Source organism: Manacus candei, unplaced genomic scaffold (genome assembly GCF_025592945.1).
Source record: "Manacus candei isolate 608988 ecotype Guabito, Panama unplaced genomic scaffold, ASM2559294v1 h1tg000027l, whole genome shotgun sequence".
In the NCBI taxonomy this organism is placed as follows: Eukaryota; Metazoa; Chordata; class Aves; order Passeriformes; family Pipridae; genus Manacus; species Manacus candei.
In genome coordinates, this window is record NW_026138075.1 from 6,027,969 (window position 1) to 6,054,768 (window position 26,800).

At 40.6% G+C, this 26,800-nt stretch overlaps 1 long non-coding RNA gene across 1 annotated transcript in view; it reads left to right on the forward strand.

Annotated features, from left to right (window-relative positions):
• Positions 1-12,271, forward strand: part of LOC127471976 (uncharacterized) — a 273,985-nt gene extending 261,714 nt beyond the window's left edge. Inside the window, exon 3 of the long non-coding RNA XR_007904822.1 lies at positions 12,203-12,271. This is a non-coding gene — a long non-coding RNA (uncharacterized LOC127471976). The remainder of the gene's footprint in view (positions 1-12,202) is intronic.
• Positions 12,272-26,800: the final 14,529 nt, after the last annotated feature.

Consider the following 26,800-nt stretch of genomic DNA (forward strand, 5'->3'; position numbering starts at 1 on the left):
CATAAACACAGTTAATTCTTTGAACAGTAATTTGAACACTGGGATAAAAATACAGATGCTGTCTCCTCTTTATTAACCTAACTGTGTTAACCTACTTTTTTTTTTAAAGGGTTCTCAATATTTTTGTGAAGTAGCAATTCCTGCATATGGACTTAGTATTGTGGTTTTTTCTCAGCATGCATGTTAAAAGCAAGTTGTGGATTCACCAAGGGCAAGTCCTGCCTGACTAACTTTTGGCCTTCTGTGATGGAGCGACTACATCAGTGGACAAGGAAAGGGCGACAGATGTCATTTATCTAGACTTCTGTAAGGCCTTTGATATGGTCCCCTATAACATTCCTCTCTCTAAATTAGAGAGAGATGGATTTGATGGGTGGATTGTTAGGTGTATAAGGAATTGATTGGATAGTCACATTCAGAGCATAGTGGTCAATGGTTCAGTGTCTGGATGGAGATCAGTGACAACTGATGTCCCTGAGGGGTCCATACGGGGACCACTGCTAATCAATGTCTTCAGCAATGACATCAAAAGTATCACGTGCACCCTTAGAGAGTTTGCAGATGACACCGAGCTGAACAGTGCTGTTGACACATCTGAAGATGGGATGTCATCCGGAGGGATCTGGACAACTTGAGAAGTGGGCCTGTGAAATCGCAAGAGGTTCAACAAGGCCAAGTGCAAGGGGCTGCACCTGGGCAACCCCCAGTATCAATACAGGCTGGGGGATGAATGGATTGAGAGCAGCCCTGCTGAGAAGGACCTGGGTGCTGGTGGATGAGAGGCTGGACATGAGCTGGCAAAGTGTACTTGCAGTCCAGAAAGCCAATTGCATCCTAGGGTGCATCAAAAGAAGTATGGACAACAGGTTGAGGGTGGTCATTTTGCCTCCTACACTCTAGAGACCCCATCTGGAGTACCACATACAGCTCTGTGGTCCCCAGCACAGGCAGGACATCAAGGAGAGAGTCCAGAGGAGGACCACAAAAATTATCAGAGGTATGGAACTCCTCTTCTATGAGGAAAGACTGATAGACTTGGAATTGTTCAGGCTGGGGAAGAGAAGGCTTCAGGATTCCCTTATAGCAGACTTCCAGTAACTGAAGGGAGCCTAGAAGAAAGATGGAGACATACTTCTTACAAGAGGATGTGACAAGACAAGGGGGAAATGTCTTTAAGTTGAAAGAGAGTAGGTTTAGATTGGATATCAGGAGGAAACTCTTTACTGTGAGGGTGGTGAAATAGTGGTTCCGAAACACTGGAACTGGCTACCCAGGGAGGTTGCGGATGCCCCATCCTGCAATTGTTCAAGGCCAGGTTGGATGGACTTTCGTATAATCTGGTCTAGTGGGGGGTGTCCCTACCCATGGTCGGAAAGTGATGATCTTTGGGGTCCCTTCCAACCCAATTCATTCTGTGATAATATGATATTCGTGAGAATACCAGCTCTGCCTTGGAATTTTTACCTAAGGATTTCTCCTCTAATTTGCAAGTACAATGGAAAGTACACAGGAATTTTTGCAATAGCAAGATCAAGTGAGAAGCAAAGGTATCCATTGTACTAATCCCTGGTTTTAGCACTTAGAACTATAGAGTAGAATTTATAAGAGGTTGGGTTTTTTCCCTTATGTTTTTTCCCCCTAAGCTGTTTACCTTTCCAATAACAAATGCTAGAAATATAGGGAAATGAACTTCTAAAAATCTTTTAATGAGATCCTCTGTGAATGGGATCATCTCCCTTCACTTTAGACACACACATTTGAACTATTTGTTTAGATTCTCTTGAAGCAAAAGGAAAGAAGTATACCTTTCTGAAGTATGATTCATTTCAGCAGTCTACTTTAGGATGAGATATATTACATTCTAGAGATACCAATTTTTCTCCTTTGACTGCAAATGGCATCTAGATTATTAACCTAGAGATAGGTATCTGTAACATCTAAACTTCTAATGCAGAAAAACATGTGAAGTTAGACGACATGAATCTCACCCCATATATCAGGTCTAGAAGCATTTTTGCCAGTTCAGTTTAAGAAAAATACAACTATTAGGTGCAATGTATCTCTTTTAAGACAAACACAGCACCACTGATGCCTTTTTGTTCTCACTTTATCCATGAAGTTGTCAAACACAGGTAACAAGTTTGTGCTTATAGATAATGTTTGTAATTCAGATATATCACTGAAACTGTGCCAAGAATGAAAAAGTAATTTAGGGTTATACCAGACATTTTAACATGAAACACTGTGAGACTGGGGTTTACACACCAAATATCAACACACGTGACAATGTGAAAGTAATCCTATCTTGTGACTGCTGACTTTTTATTACATCCAAGCTGAATGACAGTACCTCAGTTGGAGAAAATCTGACTAAGGAGGTAAAATAAAACTTGCTTTTGGTACAAACTACATCATAGAGCAAAAGGGTTAGGATTAAATGCAGAGATTCAAATGCTAGCATGAGAATTCCAGAAGATACAGGACTGGAGATCTTGCCTTGATCATGCCACTTACTGGCATGAACAAACTGGAATTGTGTCAGATACTGCATGTGCCAAGTTGATTGTGAGGGATTGAAAAGGATGCACAGAAAGCCATATCCTATTACAGAGTTAGCATTGTATGTAGTGCTTTGGAATGGCCAAATGTATCTTCATAGGAAAAACTCTATATGTTTGGAAAAACTGACAACCTAACAGGCTACATCTGGAAAACAACTTAAGACCATAACAATAAAATACCAAATTGAGACGGAGCACATTCAGTCACTGGGAAAAAACTCCTCTGAGTTATGATTTAAGCTAGTAACTCTTGAAAATTTTAAGTGCTTGCCTTCATATACAATGGGATATTGCTCACTGCAGTCTTTTCATATTTGTAGATTACTTCAGTAAAACAAGAGACAATAACTTTGTGTTCTGTAAGCTGAATTTAAAACCAGATGCACATGTTCAAGCTATTTGCTGAATGCTATTTTTCAGGAGAGAGGTTGAGCATATGGATTCTAGGCATGAATATGCCACTGAAATAAGTACATGGATGTAGTTTCTAGTTTACAGTGCAGCTGAGAGGAGCCACTGCTACATTTTCTCCTAAGCACAAAAAGGTGATCAAAGGCCACTTCGCTTACACTACACAAACCAGTAAATTTGTAGTCAAAATTGTTTCACAGGCATGAGGATTACACGGAAGATGCTAAGTGAGGAAGCATTGCCTTGCTATCTGAGGGTCTTAAAAGATGTCTGTTCAGACGGCAAGTGCTCAAACTCTGCATGGGTGAGCGTACAAACACCCCTTTAGAAAAGGCCGGGTACTTCCACCTCTGTGCTTCCTGAGACAGTCATGTAGCACCACTGCAATGAGGAGACAGGAGTATGGCTCCAATCCATGCTCCTTGTTACTTAAAGTGTTTTTTTTCCCTGGAGTTTTTAATCTCTCATTCGCAATTGCTAGTTTACAATGGTGCTAGCTATTGTAGCTTAAGTCTGTTCTGGCAACACTCCAGAGAACAAATGCAGAAATGCATGAAAGAAGATGTGTTTCATGTGCCAGTGGAATTTTGCTTTCACTGAACAAGTGCGCTGGCTGGGAGTCCTTTCTGAGCTGGAAGTTTGCCACAGAAAAGATTTCTATAAACCCCTCTGTCATGAATAAATGCAGGGATTTTTTGCCATGACATTCAGTACCTTAAATGAAATGCAAAATGACAGTTACCTGTGCTGTAGAGCACTGGTACCTGAGGCACACGGAACACAAATCAGTAAACAGCTGAAGGACAGATTCACCTTCTTCCTACATAACTATCTGTACTACAATTATTTGTTACAACTAAATCAATATAATTAGCATAACACTTAGACACCATTCTTAGAAACATTGGTAAACAGGTTTTTTGTTGTTTGCTTTTCAATAAAGAAATTTCTGTGAGCTTGTTTCTCAGACATGTTTTAATAGCATAAAAATGCATTAGCAAAATATTTCCTTAGAAGTCTCATATTTCTAATTGTCATGTATATGAATGTGCAGCAATTGCACAGAGAAATGAAACTAAGCTGCTATGTATTCATAATACTGAACGCGAGTGAAATGCACCTTCTTCAATAAGTCCACAGTTATCAGCCACCCAATTATACACAGAATAATAAAGATCCAAGGCTAATGAAGATGTTCCGTGGTTTTTACTTTTGTGTTGTGCACATGGCCTTCAAAGAAAGCAAAAGACCCCAGGGAATAGTTTTGATATATTGAAGACAAGTAAAACGTAGAAATACTAGGACTCAACCACTGAAAATTTGGGAATTATTAATATAAACTAGAGACCTCCTACCATGTCAAGAAACCCATGTGGCACATGTATTGACAGCACTTCATGGACTTATACTGTCTGCTATAGCCATAGATGCTTGAAACGTTGGGGCAGGGGCACAACCAAAGGATACAGAGCTATTCTGTAGGGACAGAGTTGCCCTGAGTACATATTCTGGCATTAGGGAGCAACTGATCTGTTGTTGCAGTATGGGATTTGTCTCTTACTTTCTTTACAGGTTACATCATTCCAGGAGAACAATAGCAGTTAATTACTGTGAGTGTTCTTCATATTGGTGTTTTCCTAGGGTCAGATCAGAGGGAGCTGGAGAGCTTTTATTACCTACATTTTTGCCTCTGTGTCATGGGTTTACTCGTCCTTTTCCGCCTGGAACTTAAAATGGTCAGTTCCCGAGTGGACTTCCCGGTTCTGACTCGGAGAAGAACCAATCGAAAGCTCTGGTAACGCCTCTGCGAATGACATATTTAAACAGCCAGAAAAGAAGGCTTGTGGCTCAGTAGAAATTAGAAGCAGGAGGGAAGCAGAGAGAGAGAGCTGTGGGCCTTGGAGGCTCGGCCCCACGGCCCAGGCCCCTCGGGCAGGCACGCCGGGTGCCGTGGCAAGGGCTGGGCCCCCCTCCCCTCCCACTGTGAGCTGGAGCTGGGCCGGCCGGGCCGAGGGCAGTGGCCATGACCCGGGGTCCGTGGGAGCTGCTAGCCCAGACCAGGCACCGGGAAGGGAGCAGCCAGGGCCAAGACCGGGTCCCTGGCCAAAACGTGCAGCAGAGCTCAGAAGAAATTCCAGAGAACGAGAAAAAAGCTGCCCAGAGTGGCAGCAAGCAGAGAGGCACCTGCAAAGGGGCAGCAGCAGGCACGGAGCAAGCCCCGTGGAGCCCGGAGCGGGCCCGGAGCAGCGTAGTCTGTACCAGCAGCCTGCCGGAGCCGGACCGAGGGGTGCAGGGAGCGCCCTGCGAGCTGCGCCAGGGTGGCCGGAATAAGTACCGCCAGCACAACTACCACCACCACTCGAATTTGCAACAGAATGAGAGAGAGAAGCCACATGCTGAGCAGGTTTATTCTGGGCGGGACTCTGGTGAAAACTATCAGGGTATAAAGAGACTGAGCCAAACCCCAGAATCTGCGACCCAGGGGAGGGGTCCCTTGGCAGCTTACTCCCCTGGTAGAGACCCCAAGGAGCAGGGAAAAGACTCGGAGCTTTAGCTTCCTGTAACCGTGGTGAAGATCATGGTACAGCGTGTCCCCTTGCAGCCCATGAAAGGACCTCAAGGGGTGCAGAGACCCTGCTCACCCCGATGGAGACAGAGACTTTAGCTATCGCCCTGAGAGTTTCTCTTCCTGCCCTGATGCAGGGGGCCAAGTGGTGGTAAACAGTGTGTTTAATACTGTGTATTTTATTACTTTTTAGTTTCTATTCTGTTAGCAATAAATTCTAATATTTTTCCTCACGTCGAATCTGTCTTGCCTGTTGTGAAACCTCTCTCAATTTCTGGCAATTTTGTGAAGTTTGGAATCTGACCAGAGTAAACCCGCAACACCCTGCATCGAAAGAAGTCTGGTCAGAAGGTCAAGGCAGGTGATTCTGCCCCTCTGCCCTTATGACACCCCACCTGGAGTGCTAGATCCAGCTCTGGGATCGTCAGCACTGGAAGGACATTGACCTGTTGGAGTGAATCCAGAGGAAGAACACAAAGATGGTTAGAGGGATAGAGCACCTTTCCTATGAAGAGAGACTGAGAGAGAGCTCGGTTTGTTTGGCCTGGAGAAGAGAAGGCTTTTGATACTTAGAGGAGGCCTACAAGAAAGTTAGAGAGGAACTTTTTACAAGGGTATGTAGTGATAGCACTTGAGGAAAATGACTTTAAACAGAAAGAGAGTAGGTTTAAATTGGATATTAGGAAGAAATTCTTTACTGTGAGGGTGGTGAGGCACTGGATTAGGTTACTCAGATAAGTTGTGGTTGTCCCGTCCCTGGAAGACTTCCAGGCCAGGTTAGATGGGGGTTTGGGCAACCTGGTCTAGTGGAAGGTGTTCCTCACCATAGCAATAGGGTTGGAACTAGATGAACTTTAAGATCCTTCCAACCCAAACTATTCTATGATTTGCTGATATCTTCAGACAAACATCTAAGGATTGGGACTCTGAAGTAATATTTCACATTTGTCTGTTTTACTCGAAGACACAGAATCATTGTTTACAAAGGAAAACTGACGGTTTGATGTCATCATTTGAGGCAAGTAATTGGAGGTAAGTAATCCATTTACTGTATTGGAAATAGGTTAAAGTGACTAAATATCATGAAACAAATGGGAGAAATTACTTTTTTCTGATCCAGTAATACATGTTCATCCATTTCATAATGTTATGCAATAGATTATCTTAAACTGTCTTAGGCTTTGATTCAGATCTCTCCTCAGAGAAAGGGTAAGCTTGAATTTGGATGGAGTTTCCAGTAGATCATACTTGAAAATCATGACCCTCTGTGTGTTTTGTTCCCTCTGTCTATTAATCTGTGTCCACAAAGTGGAATAGCATCAACACAGAGATGAAGACAGCCTCAAATGAGAATAGTTCTGTAGTTAGCTTGCTATTTTTGGGAAAGCAAGTTTCTTTTTTCCTGCTCTACAGGCAGTTGAATGAGGCTGACCTAAGAGATTTATCAGCTCCAGGTCTAAACAGTCTTAAGTGCTTTGGAATTGGTCATGATCTAAGACTACTACTATATAAAAACTTCATAAATGAGATTGATGCCAGCTCTGAGATTTGATAGCATGCTGGAGATCCTGTTGTCATCCAATGGTTTTTCATGTGCATGCAGTAGTAGCCAATAGTAGTAACATTTCACTGACACCTTCAGCAGTGCCTGGTAATCTCCTCTGAAGGCATAGTAAGAAAGAACGAAGTTGTCAAAGGCTTGCACAAGGAAAGGTAAAACAATTCTGATGTATTGTTTTTTATTTTTCAATATTTTTGCTGTTTGCTCATGCCTTTGTTTAGATTTATCCTGAAACTGAATACTGAAGACTTCTGGAGATAGAACTTACAGAATAAGCAGTGTTTCAGCGCTGTAACTGACCAACTCATTGTAAAGTTTGCAGAAGATTAATAACTCACAAACTGGTTAAGACTTAGTGTAGACAATGGACTTCACTCTCCAGAATCTGACTAATCTCAGCTTTGCATTCAAATCATGATTTCATCACTTTATTTTTGTTGTTACCAGAGACATGTTTTCCTGTGTTTGTAAAACCTTCTGAGAATGGCAAAAAAAAAGCCTGTCCCTGCTACATACCTCCTTTTGAAAATGGTGCTTCTGCTATTTTCTAATTTTCTTACAGCATTTCCAGTGAAGCTCTACAGCATGCACTGACAGAAGTGTTTCCTGATTTTTTTTTCTATCCAAGTTTATGCGATATCTGAAATTAATTAACTGAAAATGTGCTGTGCTATCACGACTTTTTATTGAATTTCTCTTACATATTTGAGTGCTGTCGTAATTCTATTTCAAGTGTTTGGGCATCACAAACTTATTATACAAGGGGCAATTTGATTTTTAGTGATACAATAGCTTGTGCCTGAAGACCACCCCTAAAAAGGCCCCAAGTGGCTTTACACTCAAGTAGACTCATTGTAAAAGTAATGAAATGGGTTGAAGCATGGTGTTTGGGCAGGAGGGCTGAGGGAGGAAGTGATACCCAACTCTAGCAGTAAGTTTGGCAGTACTGAACAATTCAAACAGCCTCACCCAAAATCAAAATGCAACATGACTTTTCCTGACTTTGAAAATAAAGACATAACCAAAGAAAGCAGGGAAGAGTAAAGAAGAAAAAAAAAATGTTTTTGACTGAAACATAGTTACCTTCTGCTTCTGTAGATCACATGACCCGGCTTTCTCTGGTATGCTCTTTCCTATAGATTGTAAACTTCTGTGCATGGTTAGGTTTGTTTGAAGAAAAAAACCCACCACACTATACACACAAAAGAATATCCATGTGCCAACCCAGCTGTACCACAGTAGTTTAGGAATATCAAGCCCTCCTCCTCCACCACTGCCTATCCCATACGCTCTCCATCTTCCTCACTCTGCTTTTAATCATCCTTCAGATGCTGCAGGGACAATATGGTACACAGTTTCATGGTACCCCCATGTTGACCCATGCATTCATCTGTTTTGCACCATCTCTACCTTCATGTATATGCTTAATTTGCTCCTTAGAACCCAGTACCCAAAATGTTTTTCAGTTTACACTTTAAGATTTGGAAGTATGTCTCTGAATCTAGTTTCTTTAGATAAGACAGTTCTCAATACCCTTGCTTTTTCTACTTTTCATTATACCAGAATTGAATGAAATGTGAGCTTTGAATGATGCAATCATGGTGAGGCTCTTTGTCAGCTGCACTAGTTTCCATTCGCATCAGTTTGGTAATCTCTAAACTTTTCCTTTTATTTATTAGTCTTGCTATTTTCATAACTATATTTTTGAAGACAACCCAGGACTTTTCTATTCCATCAGAGTATAGTTGCTCCTTGATTTACTTCCTGAATTATTTTTTGACTTTTCACCTCATTCTTCCCCTGTCTTGAGTTCTTATTAAACATAAATAAGATTTCTTGGGAAACTAGGAGTCATATTTGATGTTTTGGAATCACTCTTCATGTTCTACATAGGTATTGTCATAAAACTATGATCCGTGTTAAACAGTTTGAATTGCCACTTTTTTGTTTATCGATGAATTTAGCTTTTTTTTATATTTGGCCTCATTCTGTTTGAGGGATAAATTCTAACTTTTAGGAGGCATTTGAATAATTGTGGGAATATGTCAGACTATTTTTTCTTTTGCTTCTGAAATGTAGTCACAGTCTGATACTGAATCACATTAACAATAAAATTGTGGGTTCACTGTGGACATGTGTAAGATCAGAACTTGATATCCAGATCAAAGAATGTGAAGTAAAAGGAAAATTGTTTTCCCAGTTGTGCTGTAAACGGAAGCGGACTTACTAGTTGAAAGGTGTCTGATTTGAAACTCCTGAATTTGGTTGTACCATGTAGTAGCACAGTTGTGATACTATCAGTAGAGCACACAGGGCATATAGTAACATTTTCTTTATGACAGGCAAAATGTCATCATCCATTACACTTACTTCAGGAAAAAGAGAGATATCAGAGAAATTGCATGACTAGTGTGTATACACACCTTCCCAGAATTTTTAATACTATTAAAAAAAAAATTGATTCTAAAACCAAAAAGAAGTAATGTAGGGGAGAACAATAGAACAGATAAGTACACCTTTGGATGGGACAGTTTTACTGAGAATGGCTTGAAATGAGTCTCTTGATGCAGAGGAGCTCGAAGCTTTGGGTCAGTTCCAGAGATCTGACATCACTGTGTTGCCGTGGAATTTTGGTGCTGAAAAAATCTCCAGAGCAGTTAATTAGGGGTGAGAAGAAAGGGTTTATTTTGCCAAGGCTAAGATGTTACAAAACGCACGCCTCTGTGCCCGAGATGTTACATTTTTATAGTACCATCCATCCAATCCCAGATGTGTCCACCCTGTGGCCTTTACTCTGGTCCGCCCCGGGTCCACCCCCTGAAAATGGGTCTGGGGTGCATTTCGGGACCCTCTGTTCATCCCACCTTCCTCTTCATCAGAGCACAAAGGGTACATAGTTACCTAATTCTTGACCATATTCTGTGGTTTAGGCCCTGTTCTGCCAACAATCTAGGCCTTGCCTTGACAAAAGACTAAACATCTCTGCTGTGTTCAGGGGTAGGATTGATATAGGGAACATAGAATGGCGTAAGAGGGTTAAGGAATGTGTAAACAAGGGTGCTAGAGAAAGGGAAAGGCACAAGGGGCAAAGGAGGGGGGGGTTGCTGCTTTTAAAATCTACTTAGAAAACTTATAAGGCTTATCAGTATAAAACCATTAGGGGCTTAAGGCATCACTGGCATAAGTGAAACCTGGGCAGATGAATCCTGTGACTGGAGTGCCCTGTTGGACAGTTACAGGCCTTTCAGGAGGGATAGGCAAGGTAGAAGGGGTAGAGAGGTGGCATTGTGTGTAACAGAAGAGTTAGAATGTATGGAGCTCACAGTTGGCAATGGCACAGTTGGGAGTCTCTGGATAAGAAGCAAGAGGTAAAAAAATAATGTGGATGTCATTGTGGGAGTCTAATATAGACCTCCCAACTAGGATGATGATACCAATGAATTATTCTTTGAGGAACTAAAGGACACTTCCAAGTGAACTACTTTGTCCTTATGGGGGATTTCAACTTTCCAGAAATTACCGGGAGCATCACACAGCCGGAAGATTCCTAAAAAAACCTGGATGACAACTTTATGGTACAGGTACTAAGGCAGCCAACCTTGAAAGATACCCTCCTTGATTTGCTGCTTTTCAGCAGAGGTTGTCTCCTGAGTGAAGTAGAGCTTGGTGGCCGTCTTGGCCACAGGGACCACAAAGCAGTCAAGTTTAAAATCTCTGTTGACAGGAGGAAAAGTGCCAGCAAAACCTCAGCTTTGGACATCAGGAGAGCAGACGAAGTCTGCCCAGGAAATTAGTAAGTAAAGTCTCCTGGGAAGATGTTTTTGCAGATACTGGGGTCCATCAGTGATGGTAAATTCAAACTAGCTCCCTAAGGGCACAGAAGCAGGCAATTCCCAAATGCAGGAAGTCAAGCAGGTGAAGCAGAAGGCCAACTTGGTTGAATAGGGATCTTCCCTTGAAAATAAGGCAAAATAAGAAGGTGTATGCCCACTGCAAGCAAGGCCAAGTGACATGAGAAGAATACAGAGATACTTCTTGCCACTGTAGGGAGAATATTCATGCAGCCAAAGCTCAACTGGAGTTGCAGCTGGCCAGAAGTGTAGGGGACAATAAAAGGAGTTTTTTCAAATCATCATCATGGCTAGGCGTTGCAAACGAAGATTTGGGAAGGACTCAACCCACATTTGCTACAAGTGTGCTGGTGGCCTAAAAAGGCCAATGTGAGATAGACAAGTCTGGTTACAAAAGGCACAGCGGAAAGACTCCTTTAGGTGGTATCAACAAGACACGATTCTTTCTGCGTTGTCTTTTCTCCTCAAGAGTGATCCTGCGTGTGTTCTCAAAAGAATCATCAGTGTTATAGATAGTGTGTCTCCAGACCTCCCGACTGGAGGCCAGAGTAGACCAATGATGATGATCAATATGGCCAAGGCTGAGATGTTGTTTCAGGGAGTCCTTGTATCTCCTCTTCAGGGCTCCTCTCTTGCGGCAGCCGGTGGCAAGTTCACCATAAAGCAAGATTTTAGGGAGGCGGTGGTTCTTCATCCTTGAGATGTGCCCTGCCCAGCACAGCTGTGTTCTCAGTAACATGGCCTCTATACTTATAACTGCTGCCTGTTCAAGAACAGATGTGTCAGTCACATAATCTGACCAGTGAATGTTTAGGATTGAACGGAGGCAGTGTTGATGGAAGTGTTCTAAGAGTCGCAGGTGGTGGTGGTAGATGACCCATGATTCAGACCCATATAACAGAGCAGACAGCACAATGGCTCTGTAAACACTGATCTTTGTACTTTTCTTCGGGTGTTTATTTTGCCAGACTCTTTTATGGAGTTTTCCAAAAGCTCTATATGCCTTGCTAACCTGTTGTCTATCTCTCCATCAATCTTACCATCTGAGGAGATGATGCTACCTAGGTAATTAAACTGCTGGACTGATTTGAGCTCTGATTGGCCAATGGTGATATGGGGATGATGGGGGACTTCCTGAGGTGCAGGAAGTTAAACGCTGCAGAGCTACTTCTGTGTGGGCGACAAGGGTGGTGGTGTCAGCATAAAGCAGCTCCTGGACATGATGATTTAAGGTCTTAGTGTGGGCCTTCAGTCGCCTTAGGTTGAATAGGCTTCCATCAGTACAATATTGAGTGTAGATACCATCTTCTTCATCAAGGTCTGCCGTGGCCCTTTGGAGCATCATGCTGAAAAAGATTGTGAATATGGTTTATTGAAGAACGCAACCTTGTTTCACACCATTAGTTATTAGAAAGAGTTCAGAAAGTGCATCACCATATCTGACTTGACCGCGCTGATCCTCATGGAGTGAGATGATCATTTTAAGGAACTTGGGGGACATCCTAAACGTTCCAAAATCTGCCATAGACCTTTTCTGCTCACAGTATCGGAAGCTTTAGTGAGATCAGCAAAGGTTGCATAGAGACCTTTGTTCTGTTCCCTACACTTCTTTTACAGTTGTCTGAGAACAAATACCATGTCTGTGGTGCTCCTGTTGGCTCTGAAACCACATTGGCTTTCAGGTAGAATTCCTTCTGCTATAGTGGGTATTAATCTGTTCAAGAGTATTCTTGCCAGGATTTTACCAGCAATGGAGAGCAGAGTAACACCTCAGTAATTTGAACAGTCTGATTTAATTCCTTTCTTCTTATATAGGGTGATGATGACTGCATCTCGAAGGTCTGATGGTAGTTTGCCTAGTTCCCAACAACACACCACAAACTCGTGAAATTTAGCATGGAGTGCTTGGCCCCCATGCATTCCAGGTGGAATTCCGTCAACCTCAGCTGCCTTGCCAGTTTTCACCTGCTGTATGGCCTTAAGAGTTTCTCCCATAGTAGGGGCAATATCCAATTCATTCTTCACTGGTTGTTGTGTGATGGACTGAATTGCTGAGTCTTGAACTACACGGCTAGTACTGAAAAGTCTGAAAGTGTTCAGACCATCAATTCAGAATGGAGATTTTATCTGTTAGAAGCATTTGACCATCTGCACTGAGGGCTTTGGACCTGGTATGTAGGCCCGTATGCTGTTTTCAAGGCCTCATAGAATCCTCTGTGATCACCTATATCTGCGCATAATTGATTTTTTTCCTGCTAGATTGACCCACCACTTGTTCTGGATGTCACAGAGTTTCTGTTGGAGCTTGCTACATGCAAGATGAAAGGCTGCTTTCCTTACATGACAAGATGGCTGAGCAAAGTGTGCTTTGTGAGCAGTTCTCTTCTTCTTCAAAAATTCCTGGATCTCTTGGTTGTTTTCATCAAACCAGTCCTTGTTTTTCTTGAAGGAGAACCCTAAGGATTCTTCAGAGGACTGCAGGATGCTGTTTTTAATATGTTGCCAAAGTGTTTCAAGAGAGGGATCTATGGAATGATCTTCAAGCCTAGTTTGAAGGTTTGCCTGGAATCTGTCTCTCACCATGGCTGATTGGAGATTGTTAACTTGGAGTCTCCTCCTTGGGATACTGCCCCTTTTAGGTTTGAACTTAAGGCTGAAATTAAGTTTACAACTCACAGGGCAATGATCTGTTTGGCATTCTGCACTGGGCATCACATGGGTATGATGAACATCGAGAACATCACTCTGTCGCACCAAAACATAATCAGTGAGGTGCCAATGCTTGGATCAAGGATGCATCCAGGTTGTCTTCAGACTATTTTTCTGCTGAAAGATAGTGTTGGTGATGGTGAGCCGCTGCTCCGCACAAAACTCTAGCAGAAGTCGACCATTATCGTTGCAGTTTCCAACACCATGTTTACCTAATACTCCTTTCCAGGCTTCAAAATTCTTTCCTACTCTGGCATTGAAATCACCAAGAATAATGATCTTATCATCTACAGGAACCTTTTGGATAAGGCAGCGCAGGTCAGTATAAAATTTGTCTTTTTCGGCAGGGTCAGCTTGGAGAGATGGGGCACATATACTAAAGAGGACAACGTGTTGCTTGTTGTGTAGTGGAAGGTGATCAGAATGACCTGTCAGCAGATTTTTGAGTTTAGGGACAATAGAGTTTTTAATCATGAAGCCAACTCCTGAGACATGCCTTTCGGTTCTGGGTTTACCTGACCAAAAGAGTGTGTAACCAGCAACATGTTCTCTGAGACTGCTTTCCTCATGGAGACGAAATTCACTGAGAGCAGCAATGTTGATGTTGAGTCGTGACAGTTCATGGGCAATTAGAGCAGAATGACGCTCAGGATGTCCACCATCTGCAGTATCAAGCATGGTTCTGATGTTCCAGCATGTGAGTGTCAATTTGGGTATACCTTTCAAGGTAGGTGTATGCCTTTGTCTCTTAATCTTTGTTTGACTGCATCAGAAATGCCCTTTGACTGCGGTTAACCAACCAGGTGAAGGGTGAAAATGAGCTTTGTTTAGGCCACCTTTTCTAGGTCCCTCTCCATGTGGAGCAAGTAGTGCTGTCCTTGAAAAAGGCTGCTTGGTCATTCAGGATGCTGCCAAAAGAGACTGTCATCGCCGGGGGCAGTCTCAGGCAACCAATGTCCTGAACCTCCTGCATGCAGGGTTGGGTCTGTGGCTTCCAGTGCACCTTATCACCTGCCGTTTCATCCCTTGCCTGTCACTACAGGGCTTTACAAATGTGGGTATATCCTTCGAGCCTGCACAGTGGATTTTTTAGGTGAGACACAGCATGCACAGAACTGGACGCACCCTTTAATCCTGAGGTTCATCTGCCAGGGCCTTACAAGCTTGGGTGGTGGCAGTGAGGTCCTTAGGATATACGTTTAATTAGAGTATCCTTCTCTTAGATAGATGGCCTTACAGGGCTAAGCACAGATAAGGGATCCCCGCACCCACCCAGGTCTCAGGTACCTCCCACTGCCCCAGCCCAACCTAAACCCCCAACTCCCACAGAAAAATCCACTGCCCATCCTGACTTTACCCTCCCCCCGCCGTGTTACCAGAGATCTTCCCATGCACTGCCCACCCGCAGCCCTCCAAACAGGACTGCCCTGCCTGCCCTCCCGCTGGTTTGGGGACCACATGGCCTGCCTGACCCTGACCCCTCCCCCAAATTGGACTGGCAAACCTATGTGCACTCCGAAGTTCCTCCTCTCCTCTCCCTTGAGGCCACAACCACCACACGGCCGACTGCTCAGTTTTTTGGTTTTGTTTTTTTTTTCAAATATATTAATGACAATAGACAGTATAGATATATCATTGGCCCTTTACAGGATTAGGAAGGTCACCTCCAAAATAGGGACAGAGACAAAGCAGAGGTGTTTAATGCTTTCTTTGCCTCTGTCTTCAACAGGGATGATGGATCAAGGGCATCTCAGTGCCTTAAGCTGGAGGACCATGACTGGTCAACTCCCACTCAACCCTGAAATTACACAGGATCTGCTGCTCCAAATGAATCCCTACGAATCTGTGGGACCTGATGGGATTAATCCCAGGATCTTAAAAGAGTTAGCTGATGTCGTTGCAAAACCCCTCTTGATGATTTTAAAGCAGTCTTGAGAATCCAGAGAGGTCCCAGCTGACTGGAAGCTGGTGAACATCATCCCAGTTTTTAAGAAGGGAAAGAAGGAGCAGCCCAGGAACTACAGGCCTGTCAGTCTCACTTAAGTAAGTCTGGTAACCTCAATGAGAAGAATATTCTGGGAAGTATTGAGAAACCCCTGAAAGACAACACTGTCATCAATCACAACCAGCATGGCTTCATGAGAGGAAAGTCCTGCTTATCAAACCTGATTTCATTTTATGATAATGTGTGGTGGATAGACCTTGGCTGGATGCCAGGTACCTACCAAGCCAGACAAGGGAGAGAGAATAAGATGGAAAACAACTTGTATGTTGAGATAAGGCAGTTTGCTAAAACAAAAACGAAAGTTTGCACGTGTACAAGCAGAGGAGAATAAAAAGGTTTAGTCTCTACTTCCTATTATTAAGCAATGTCCGGCCACTTCCTGGGAAGCAGGGCTTTCAGAACATGTAGAAGGAGAGCCAACCATGTCTGAGGGGCACCAGGCACAGAATCACCAGCCAGTCAAGGGAGGGGATTGTCCTGCTCTGCTCTGCATTGGGGCGGCCTCACCTTGAATATTGTGTGCAGTTTTGGGCACCACAATATAAGAAAGATAGTAAGTGATTAAAGGATGCCCAAAGGAGAACAATAAAGACGGGGAAAGGCCTTGAGGGAAGGAACTGAGGTCACTTGGTCTGTTCAGCCTGGAGGAGGGGAGACTGAGGGGAGTCTACAACGTCCTCGTGTGGTGAAGAGGAGGGGCAGGCACTGATCTCCTCTCTGTGGTGACCAGTGACAGGACCCAATGGAATGGCCTGAGTTTGTGTCAGGGGAGGTTTAGATTGGATATTAGAAAAAGGTTCTTCCCCCTGAGGGTTTTTGGGCACTGGAACAGGCTACCCAGGGTCACAGCACCAACTTTGACAGAGTTCAAGAAGAATTTGGATGATACTCTCAGGCACATGTTGTGATTCTTGGGGATAGTCCTGTGCAGGGCTAAGGGTGGGACTTCATGAACCTTGTGGGTCCCTTCCAACTTAGCATATTCTGTGATTCTATGATTCTATGAATTAAATAGTTTGTAGATATTTCAGGAATATTTAATGGAATAATTCCATTGTTTAATGACACCTTTAAGCTTTAATAGAACCTAGCTTAAAATTCAAAATATAAGACTTCTCAAGACTTACTATAGAAGACCAAAACAGTCATCCCAAAAATGTTCAATATTTGCATCTATAAGGCAACAAATCTCCATTAGAGATCTAATGATTACTGAGAAAATCTCCCAAAGATATCATTTTATCATAGACAACAAAAAGGGGTTAGAATGCAAGGAGGAATAAATAAATATCCAGTCTTGCATAAACCCTTTCATTTAAAAAGATAGAATATATCACAAGCAAAACACAACACTGGATAGTGCATCTCAGCTTTGAAATCTTACAGGGTAGTGGTTTATGGGAGGTATAAGAGGGTTGAATGCAACACAGGGGTTTCATTAGCTAAGAAAACACTTTCTCATATCATAGGAAGGAGCTGTTTACGTAGTAGAGAACATTAACAAATCAGCCAAGCTTCGGGGAAGATCCCACCGCAAAAGTCAGTGGAATGTTCCCAGTGCATTCATTTTTCCTGTTTATATCCTATCTTCTTCTAACGAAACAGTCATTCTACAGTTTCCTTTGTATCCAGTATCATACTTGTAAACTCCTTCTGAATGTTGTGACTCTGCTTCTTTTGGCATTCTTTGGTGAACATCACTAACATCTTAAAGTGATTTGAGATCCAAAGATCATTAATGATTTTTTTTTTTCCCCACTGCAAATATAAATTTGCTTTTACAGTGGGTTGTTTTGTTCTTTATTGGATTCTTTATTTCACAGACTATGGAGCCAGTGGTCAAAGTGTTCCTTTGTGGTTTCCCAGCCTGAAAAGAAGAGGGTAAATGGAAACATATATGGTTTCCTGAGTTGCCTTGCAGAATTTAATATACAAGTATATTGAAAACCAAAACCTCCAGGAGACCTTGCTGCAGCAGTCTGAAACATTACCCTTCCAGGGTAACCACCATTGAAACAGATGCTTCCTCTCTTGGCTACTTTGACTAGAAATGTGACAGCCCACAGCAGAATGGCACAGTGATGGCTGAGGCAGGTGATACTTCAACAATCCATGAATTATGTTTATTGGAATCTACAGAGCCTTTTCTAAGAAGGCAGCAGCTCTTTATCTAGCTTTGGGAGTGAAACTTGAGTATGACATTTACTCTGCTTCAGTTAACTGCATTCCTATATCTTTTCCAATAAGGAAAAGTGTTCTCTTACTACACGCATCTGCAGGTTGAGAGCATTGTCCTCACTCATACTGCAAACCCTTACCATAGACTGTAATGCACTTGAATTATCTCTGTGTAACTTCATTTTTTAATAAGATCCAATATGATTTAGGAAATTTCATCATTGCACAAAATTTTTCTTGATATATTATTGTCATTTTCTGCTCTTACTTGGTATGCCTGTTATCAAAATCTTGCTGCATGCTTGCTTATTTCTTGTTAAAGTCTCCAACCACTGTTCACAATGTTCTATCTACATCAAGTCAAATCAATATCAATAAAAACTCTTATGTGTGGTACTCCACATAAAACAAGGAGAATCTGGTTCATCAGATTAAAAACTTCATGGTGACGAGGACCCGGAATTTTCTCCCCTCTCTGTGATATCATAGAATGTTTGGATATCTCCTCTCTAATAGAAAGGGCAGAAACATTTTATAGCCACAGTTTCAACCATTTTACATTTGAAGTCCTGCTTTTAGTTTCCCTGTAATCTTGGCTTGGATGATTGTTTCAACAAGTGAATATCAAATGCAAAGTGCTATATGACAACTAGCCCAATAACAAAGGTTATCTCCATTTGCATGGTAATGAACAGTTCTCTTCCAAGTCATGCCAAAACAATAAGAAGAGATGAATGAGATTTTTATGTGAAGCAAGCACTAGACATTCTCTTGTATTTAAAAAAAAAAATCTTAGTGGCAGTGGATTATTATTCAATTTGAAACAATATTATTGGAAGTCTGATACCTGAAGATTATCTAAGGTCAACTTGAGAAGAATCAGTGCAATAATCTGTGTGAATAAATATTAAATTATGTTTTTGTGACAAGACATTGGACAGTGAGTTACTTTAACTGAGATGGAGATAAAGACCACTACATAGGAGATTGATTGCCCTCGAAGGACACTATAATGCAAAATTCCATATTCTTTGTGTTCACAGACTCTAATGGCTGTGCACTTGTTTTTCTTTGCAAGGTATTGCACATCTTTCAGAACATCTTTAGTGAAGTGACAGAAGCTGGACTGTTTGGGTGTTCTCTCCACATTGCTCTTCTAGTTTTTCACAAGTAATAAGCTGTTGTCTAATAAACCCCTCTGAGTTTGGAATGAGGTATTATGTTAGTTCAGGTTTTAATTGTTCTCTGTGTGAACTTCAGCATTTGTGTTGTGTGGCTCATTAGTGCTATTATAGTGCTTTACAGGGATCCTTGTTTCTGGTATCTGAAATGTCTACAGTATTGTTTTGGCTTGGCCTACTCTTTTTATGATTAAGTGGCAATATACCACTGAACTATCTATTCTACCATGTAGTCCAATCCAAAAAACAATATTACATGATCTTAAATAGTCAAAAATCAATTTCCAGTATCACAAAGTACCACACATGAGGATGCCTTAAAATGCAGTAGAAGAGACAAACAAAATTTCTGTAATGCCCCTATAGTTAGCCATGTCATCCATCCATATGTATCAAAAGGCACCACAGAAAAATTTTTTCAAGTGGGGAATTCTTTATTTTGACAAGAGATATCTGAGCCCTTACTTCAATATTGTGTACCTTCTTTTAGCTGTATTGTTTTAAAAGTCTACCTATAATTGTCAAAAGTGACAATTATTTAAGATCCTGACAGTCTTTCCAGTGTACATGAAATGTCTTTTAAAAAGATGAATGTGTCTTAAGCAGTTTTACAGACTAAAATACCCAGGGATTTTAAAACATGGAACATATGTAATGTAGGAGACATCAACTTAGTAAACTGTGTAGGACATGGAAAAGTTCATAGGCTTTTGGGAATTTTTGTTTTTAAATAAAAATAGTTAACTTTATAGCACAACAAAGTATGAAATTGGTGATGGGAGGTGAGGAAGGTGAGGTGAAAGTCCCTTTAGGACCTTAAAAAAGTTGAAGGTGTGTGTGTGGGGCGGCAAAAAAATTTTAATAATCCATGAAATATATAGCTAAACTAAGATCCTAGGGGGAAAAAAATTCCTTTTTCCAGAGTCTGTCATTTTCCAAATACAAGACTGTCGTTACCATTAGACAGATACATAAAGATTCCCAAAACCTAAAATCTTAATGTCTCTATATGTGTGCTTAATGTCTAAATTGGTTCACGGCCAGCATGTCCAGTTACAGAAGACAGGCATAATGGACATGAAACTGTCGAGAATCAAAGGGTTTTGAACTGATTGGGTTTTGAACTGATTAGGTTTTGATTTGCAGTACTATGAAATATTAATTTTTTTTAAGTTTTTTGACAAAAGTATTTTCAGAGTTTCTGAAAAATGTTGCTCTACTAGATCTCACACCATAAGTGAGTATGGGGACTCCATAATTCCTTTGATTACTAATGTTTTGGTAATGTAAACGTGATTTTTTTAAGCGCTGGCATATTGGTAATTTGTGGAAACTAGTAAGGGGCTGTTTATAGGTAGGGAATTGCTGGTTCAGTTTATCTGTCTTGTCTGACCACTTGTGTCATAAAAGTCATTATATTACTGACTATTATATCAGGAGCAATGATTTGCTTTACAAAACTATCAAAAAATCCTTTCAGTACAGATATTCATATACCAAGAGAACCTAAGTAAGAAAATCCCACAGTTCTTTTATGACTAGATTCAAATGTGACCTGAAGCGACACAATGCTCAGCCTTGCACATTCTAGTTTAATGGGTTACTTGGTTACTCAGTGGACACCACACCTCTGAGTGTCTTATTATGCATCTTCATTTTGAACTACCCATGAGGGGATATTTATAGCTCAGAAGTAGGCCAACAGAAGCCAGAACACAGGGTAGAGAAGTATACAAACTTAGCTGATTATGAAACACCACAATGATTATGATCAAGTTTTGTCATTCCAGATTTGCTGCCATTTTGAGGATGTATCCATTTTGGGGATTTACCTTTGTCAAATGATTTCGAGACAGCAAGTTATCCAAGCAGTCTTTCAGAAAGTAAAAATACAGGAAATGTTGTCAGCTGTTTCCCTTACAAGGCAGTCACTGATTCATTGTGGAACATCCCTTCCGTCTCATAACTCCGTCTCACTGTGCAAAATACTGTATGTCATCTCTAAGCTCACCACGTATGAGAACTGAGTGGTTCTCCCAGAGAGTGTTCTGTGGAGTACGTGTTTTCTGGTATCTAGCCTGCTTAGAGAACCTTGTTCTCTAAGCACCAGCCTGCACCTTTGATGTCCAAGCTTAAGTGCTCCTCACTGAGAGGAGCTGTACACTCCTGTACATAATTACACTGTAATGTAATTATGAGAATCATCTCTTAAGTTTATGGCCATTTTGAAACTGAATTTTATTATTGCTTCTTTTGCAACCTTATCATCTCTTTCTCAAGGACTTTCAAGCACTTGGAATTCACAATAATGGAAACTTTTGGTACTTTAAATTTTATAATTAAATACATTTGCTGAGAAAGGCTTCAAAGGCTTATGAGAATCTCCAAAGATACTAGGTGACTTCCACAGACTTTGAGTTTATATTCATTGAAATCAATTAGGACATGTCTAGTTGATTTGTGAGAGTGATAATTAACGTGGTCCCAGTTAATTAAATTGATAGTATCATGCAATTAAAATAACATGATATGCAAATATTCTCAGTAGCAATTTCATGCATAATCTGCAGGCTTTGAATTATTTGCAGAACCTATTCTGAGCAGTAGAATACAAAATAAACTGAGGAATGTGGTGGTTTTATTCTCGGATGCTGATTGAAGAAAAACATACTCACATGATGCGTTAGTTTACTAACTCTTAGTCTGCAATCTGCTCTGTACTTTTAGAATCTTTGAATGTAGTTTGCAGCAGCTTTGCTAACCATATATTGTCATGACAGTCATCAGGAAGAGCACAGAGGGGAGTGGTACATTATCCCCAATACAGCGGTATCAACAACTCACAAGATTTTATGAAAGCAGCAGAATTTTTTTAATTCTATATTATAAACCAGTAATTTCAACAAAACATTTGAATACCTTTAAAATACTCTATTTTATCTGGGGAAAAAGAGCTCACATCTAGATCTCTTAGCTCTGTGGCCTAGGCTGCAACAGTCTTGCGGCCGTGTCAAAGTAATGCCGCTGATTTGAAAATGGCCTCAACTGTAGTCAGTCACAAGCAGGTGACTGTTTTGTATCACTGTATTAAACATAAATGAGGGACATTAAAAAATATCTTATAAATTCCTCATCCTAAACAGAGTTGGGCCTTCTGGATAATCTTGTAAGTTACAGTAATAAACAGTTGTTGAGAAGAAAATACATCATTAAAATTACTTAGTAAAGACATCAATTTCCTCAATTTGGGAGCATGAGAATTTTAATTTTTTTGCTTAAATACTATAGATTTGAGGATGGTGTAACAAAATTTTAATTTTAAGATCATGTGCTGCAACTACATCATGAGGTATTGTGACTTTATGCAACAGAATTCAATGAATATTATTTAAAAAATTGCTTCATGGATGGCTAGTTTCAAAATCAGTAACATTTGTGGGCTGTAGTCAGATCTGCAGTCAGTACACACCGCAGACATAAAATTATTATTACAGAAGAACCCACCAGGAAAAAATAATTTATATCTCTAATCAACTCACAAATACCAATATATTTACTGTAATATCTTTTTCTTGTAATGTTCTCTTCAGATCATCTTATTGCTTTTTAAAAGTATAAGTAGCATCTGTTTTATGTAGTGTAATAAGGATATTTTTATAGGTTTCAGCAGCTTGTTTTTTATACTTGCCATGATTTAATTTAATGTTTTGATCACCCTTTCTTCCTATACTCTGTGATGTCACCCCACATGCTGCCCATTTCCTTTGTATTTACATAACACCATTAGGAACCAGAGATGAGCCTTTTCAGTTTCAAAGTACAATCTGAGCAGTCCCACAGGATACGGGGCTTTCTGCTGTCTGCAGTGTAACTTATTATGTCAAGCCTGAAATTGATTTGTCAGAGGGGTCACCAGTGGTGTAAGATGGTTTTAATTTCACTCTGGATTTTTAGGCACTATTTTCTGAGGGTAATTATGTAAAACCTATAATTTCAACAAGCCACTTAAAGGTTGAATTAGATATTGCTTGCATTGTAACACACAAACTAACGTGGCCATTACTATTGTTACAGCTACTCAGACATGAAAAGCAAAAATGAAAACTGTACTCCCACTTCTTCTTTAATTTATACAATTTTTAAAGTTTTTTCCCCTCATATTTCCTTTCAATCTGCAGAAAGCATAGTTGTAAACAATTTCGCTTAGAAAAGAGGAACTAAATTGTAGTGAGTTTATTAAAATGTATTTGTATTACATCTGTTTGCAGTTCAAAGCTGTCTCATGTTTTCACACTATCTCAATTGCAGCTAAGATCAATGCCAGTTAAATAAAATCACATTAGTAGAGAGATGGACTTTCAACCCTCCATGCTTTTTTAACATTAATTTTGTATATTTTATCAAAAGAATTTTAAATTTGAGTAACTACCTTGATTTTCTTACTTTTTTTTTTCCCCAACTGGCTAAATCAAGAATAACAGTAGTAACCGTAATCAACTTGATTACTTTAGTGCTCGCAAAGGTACTGTACCACATTTCATTCCTAAGGGACCAGGAATAGAATGCTTTAGACTGGAATCTAACTAACACTAAAAGGAACAGCTGTCTTACTCTCAAGGTTTGCTTCTTGCGTGGCAGGTGGTGAGCAGAGACAGACTTCTTGTTATGTTATTTTATTCTGTGACTGTTTAAAAAAGTCTTCTATTTTTTACCTGTTTCTTGTAAAGGAGATATTGCAGTTATCAAAAGCTTTCACGTACATGATGTGAAAGAGGGCTTTCTACACAAGCGACGACTGGTGATAATTTCAAGTGGGGCGTTTTGTGTACTTAAAGAGCAAATGACATGAATCCATGTAAAAAGTAACATATTTGAAAGTAAATTTTTTTTTTAATTTTTTTTTTTAATCTCTTCCTGTTTATTTCTCATAGCAACTTTTACCAAGAGATTTAAAGCTCTAAACAGTTGCACTCTGGGTATCTGAGTATGGGTAGTTGCAACCAGATGTATCTCTGTTCTCCTTCCAGTTGTATGCATCATAGGATCCCATATGGAATATGAAATGTGTTTCCTCATACTTAACCACAGAGACAAACATAATTGTCACCCTTTTCAAAGGTGGTCAAGACATAAGGGCACACACACAATTTATAATACAGATCAGTATCATTTTTTTTAAGGATTGTGAATGCCAGGAAGTTGTGGTTACCTTTGAAGATTCTAATGTGCTTTGAGAGAGGAAAATTTGAATTGAGACTGGATCAAGCTGGGGAGTTATGGTAAGAATGAAGTTATTTGAGGATGTGCAATGTAGCATCTGAGGTTTTGCAGGATCCAATATGTGCTATATAAATAGCTATCCTGTATCTTCTGTGGTGGGTCAGTGGAAAATAAACTACAGCCTACTAGTTTGCATGCTGGTGGCACAATTTGTCAAGCTCACAGTAGAGGCTGACTTGAATTGTGACTTTTAAATATGTTTCTAGTAGGATCTTCCAGCAGCTTGCACGTCCTATTTTACTGCTCTTTGAAGTCAGAAAAAAACATTAAATAAGGGCAGCAACAGATAGCATCTGCTTATCTCATATAAGAGATAGAAGGAGCTTATATCCAGAGCCACTAAACTGAATTAAAACATTGAGAAGATGGTATCATTTTAAATGTGTTTTGTTCAGTGATATAACATTCAGTAAAAGAGTGACTGGAAGAGATTCTGTGGTCTTAATAGGAAAGTTCAGATACAAGTTATGGGTGGAAAATTCAAACAGATGAGTCTATTGCTGTTTGACAACAGAAAAAAGAAAGACCTTCCATATGTTTAAAGACCTTTCTAGACATTTAGTTGAAAAATTAGTTATTTAAATGGAATAAATTCCTATCTCTAAGATAGCTGATAAAATGTAGAGATAGGATTCCTGTTGATGGTTCTTCTTGAGAAAGGTATCAGAAAACCAAATTATGAATATTTTTCTGTGTTTATTTCTTAATGTTTCTTTAAGAAACATTCCAATATCCACGGAAAGTGATTGTTTCAAAAATGCTGATTTTTGAAGGAAATTATTTTGATGCAGTTGTAATCTCATAGTTTTGATGCCTGCTCAGCTGGTGCAAAGAAAAAACTTGGTAGCAGTTAATTAGGGTGAGATAAGGAAAGGGTTTATTGTGCCAAGGCAATAGATGTTACACGACATGCCGGCTGTGCCTGAGATGTTACATTTTATAACAATATCTGTCCAATCCCAAGTGTGTCCACCCTGTTACTTTTGCCCTGATCCACCCCCCACCCCACCCCCTGGGAGTTGGGGCTGGGGGCTTTTTGACGCCCTCTCTTCATCAATCTTCATCTTCTTTGGGGCACAGAGTGCACACAGTCACCCAGTTCTTGACCGTGTTCTGCGGTTTAGGCCAAGATACAAACATTCTCCAAACAGAACAGGCCTTGCCTTGACAAGAGACTAAACATTTCTACTGGATTCGGGGGTAGGAGTGATATAGGGTGCATAGAATGGGGTAAGAGGGTTAAGGAATGTGTAGACTATTTGTACTACAGGGAAAGGGATTGAGGGATGCTGCTTTTAGAATCTACTTCTACTACTTATAAAACTTATAAGGCTTACAAATATTAGAAAAATAAAAAACCATTAGGGGCTTAAGGCATCAGTTTGATGCAATGTATATGAGGTACTCTTTACTTACTCTCCTATACATTTTTTCTTCTGCAAATTGGATTAACTGTAGTATTTTATTTCATGTTGCTGATGAAACCCTAAGTTAATATTAGGCCAAGGAGAAAATTATTTTACAGAAAATTCTAACTGTACTTCTGTATTTAAAAACAAAGTAGGTAAAATGCAACTAAAGAAGCATCAAAATTACTTGAAAGGCACAACTTCCATATTAGTTGGAATTGTTCATTGGAATTAATTATGTATGCAATTCTTTATTAACTGAACTCCACCTAAGTCGTACTGTTATTTTGCCTAGATCAATGTCATACTGACGAGCCAGTAATTATCCAGTCATCCCATTTACCTTTTCTGAGTTATTGATGTATTAGCTTTCCTCCAGTCCCTTAGAATTCTCAGTGTTCTGCAAGACTTTTTAAAAATGAAAATTAGCAATTTAGGGAGATGCTTGGCCAGTAGCAAGGATGCAAGTTATTAAGGGTGTAGTGTTTTAAACACTGAACTTTAGCAATAGTTTTTTAATAGCATTCTGAGCCAGACTTAAAATGGCAAATAATTTCCTCTTCCTGTGTATCAGGCTTGGAAAAGTTTTGGTAGTAGCAAGGTGGGCAGGGGGTGTGAGAGAGGAGGGGCTGCAGGGGTGGCTTCTGTGAGAAGCTGCCAGCAACTTCCCCTGTGTGTGACAGAGGCAGTGTCAGCCAGCTCCAGGATAGATCTGCAGCTGGCCAAGGCCATCAGCAAGCGTGTTAGCAGATTTAGGAAGGGGGAAAAAATCCTGCACGATTTGCAGCCAGAGAAGAGAGAAGTGAGGAGATGTGAGAGGAACAGCTCTGCAAACACTAAGATGAGTGAAGAAGGGAGGGGAAGAGGTGCTTCAGGTATTGGAGCAGAGATTCCCCTGCAGCCTATGATGAAGACAATGGTGAGTGGCAGACTGTCCCTTTGCAGGCCATGGAGGTCCATGGTGGATCAGAGATCCTCCTGCAGCATGTGGAGAGCAGATGGATGTCTGAAGGAGTTTGTGACCCCACATGAAGCCCACAGTGAAGCAGCCTCCTGGCAGGACCCGTGGCCCCTTGAGGGAACCATGC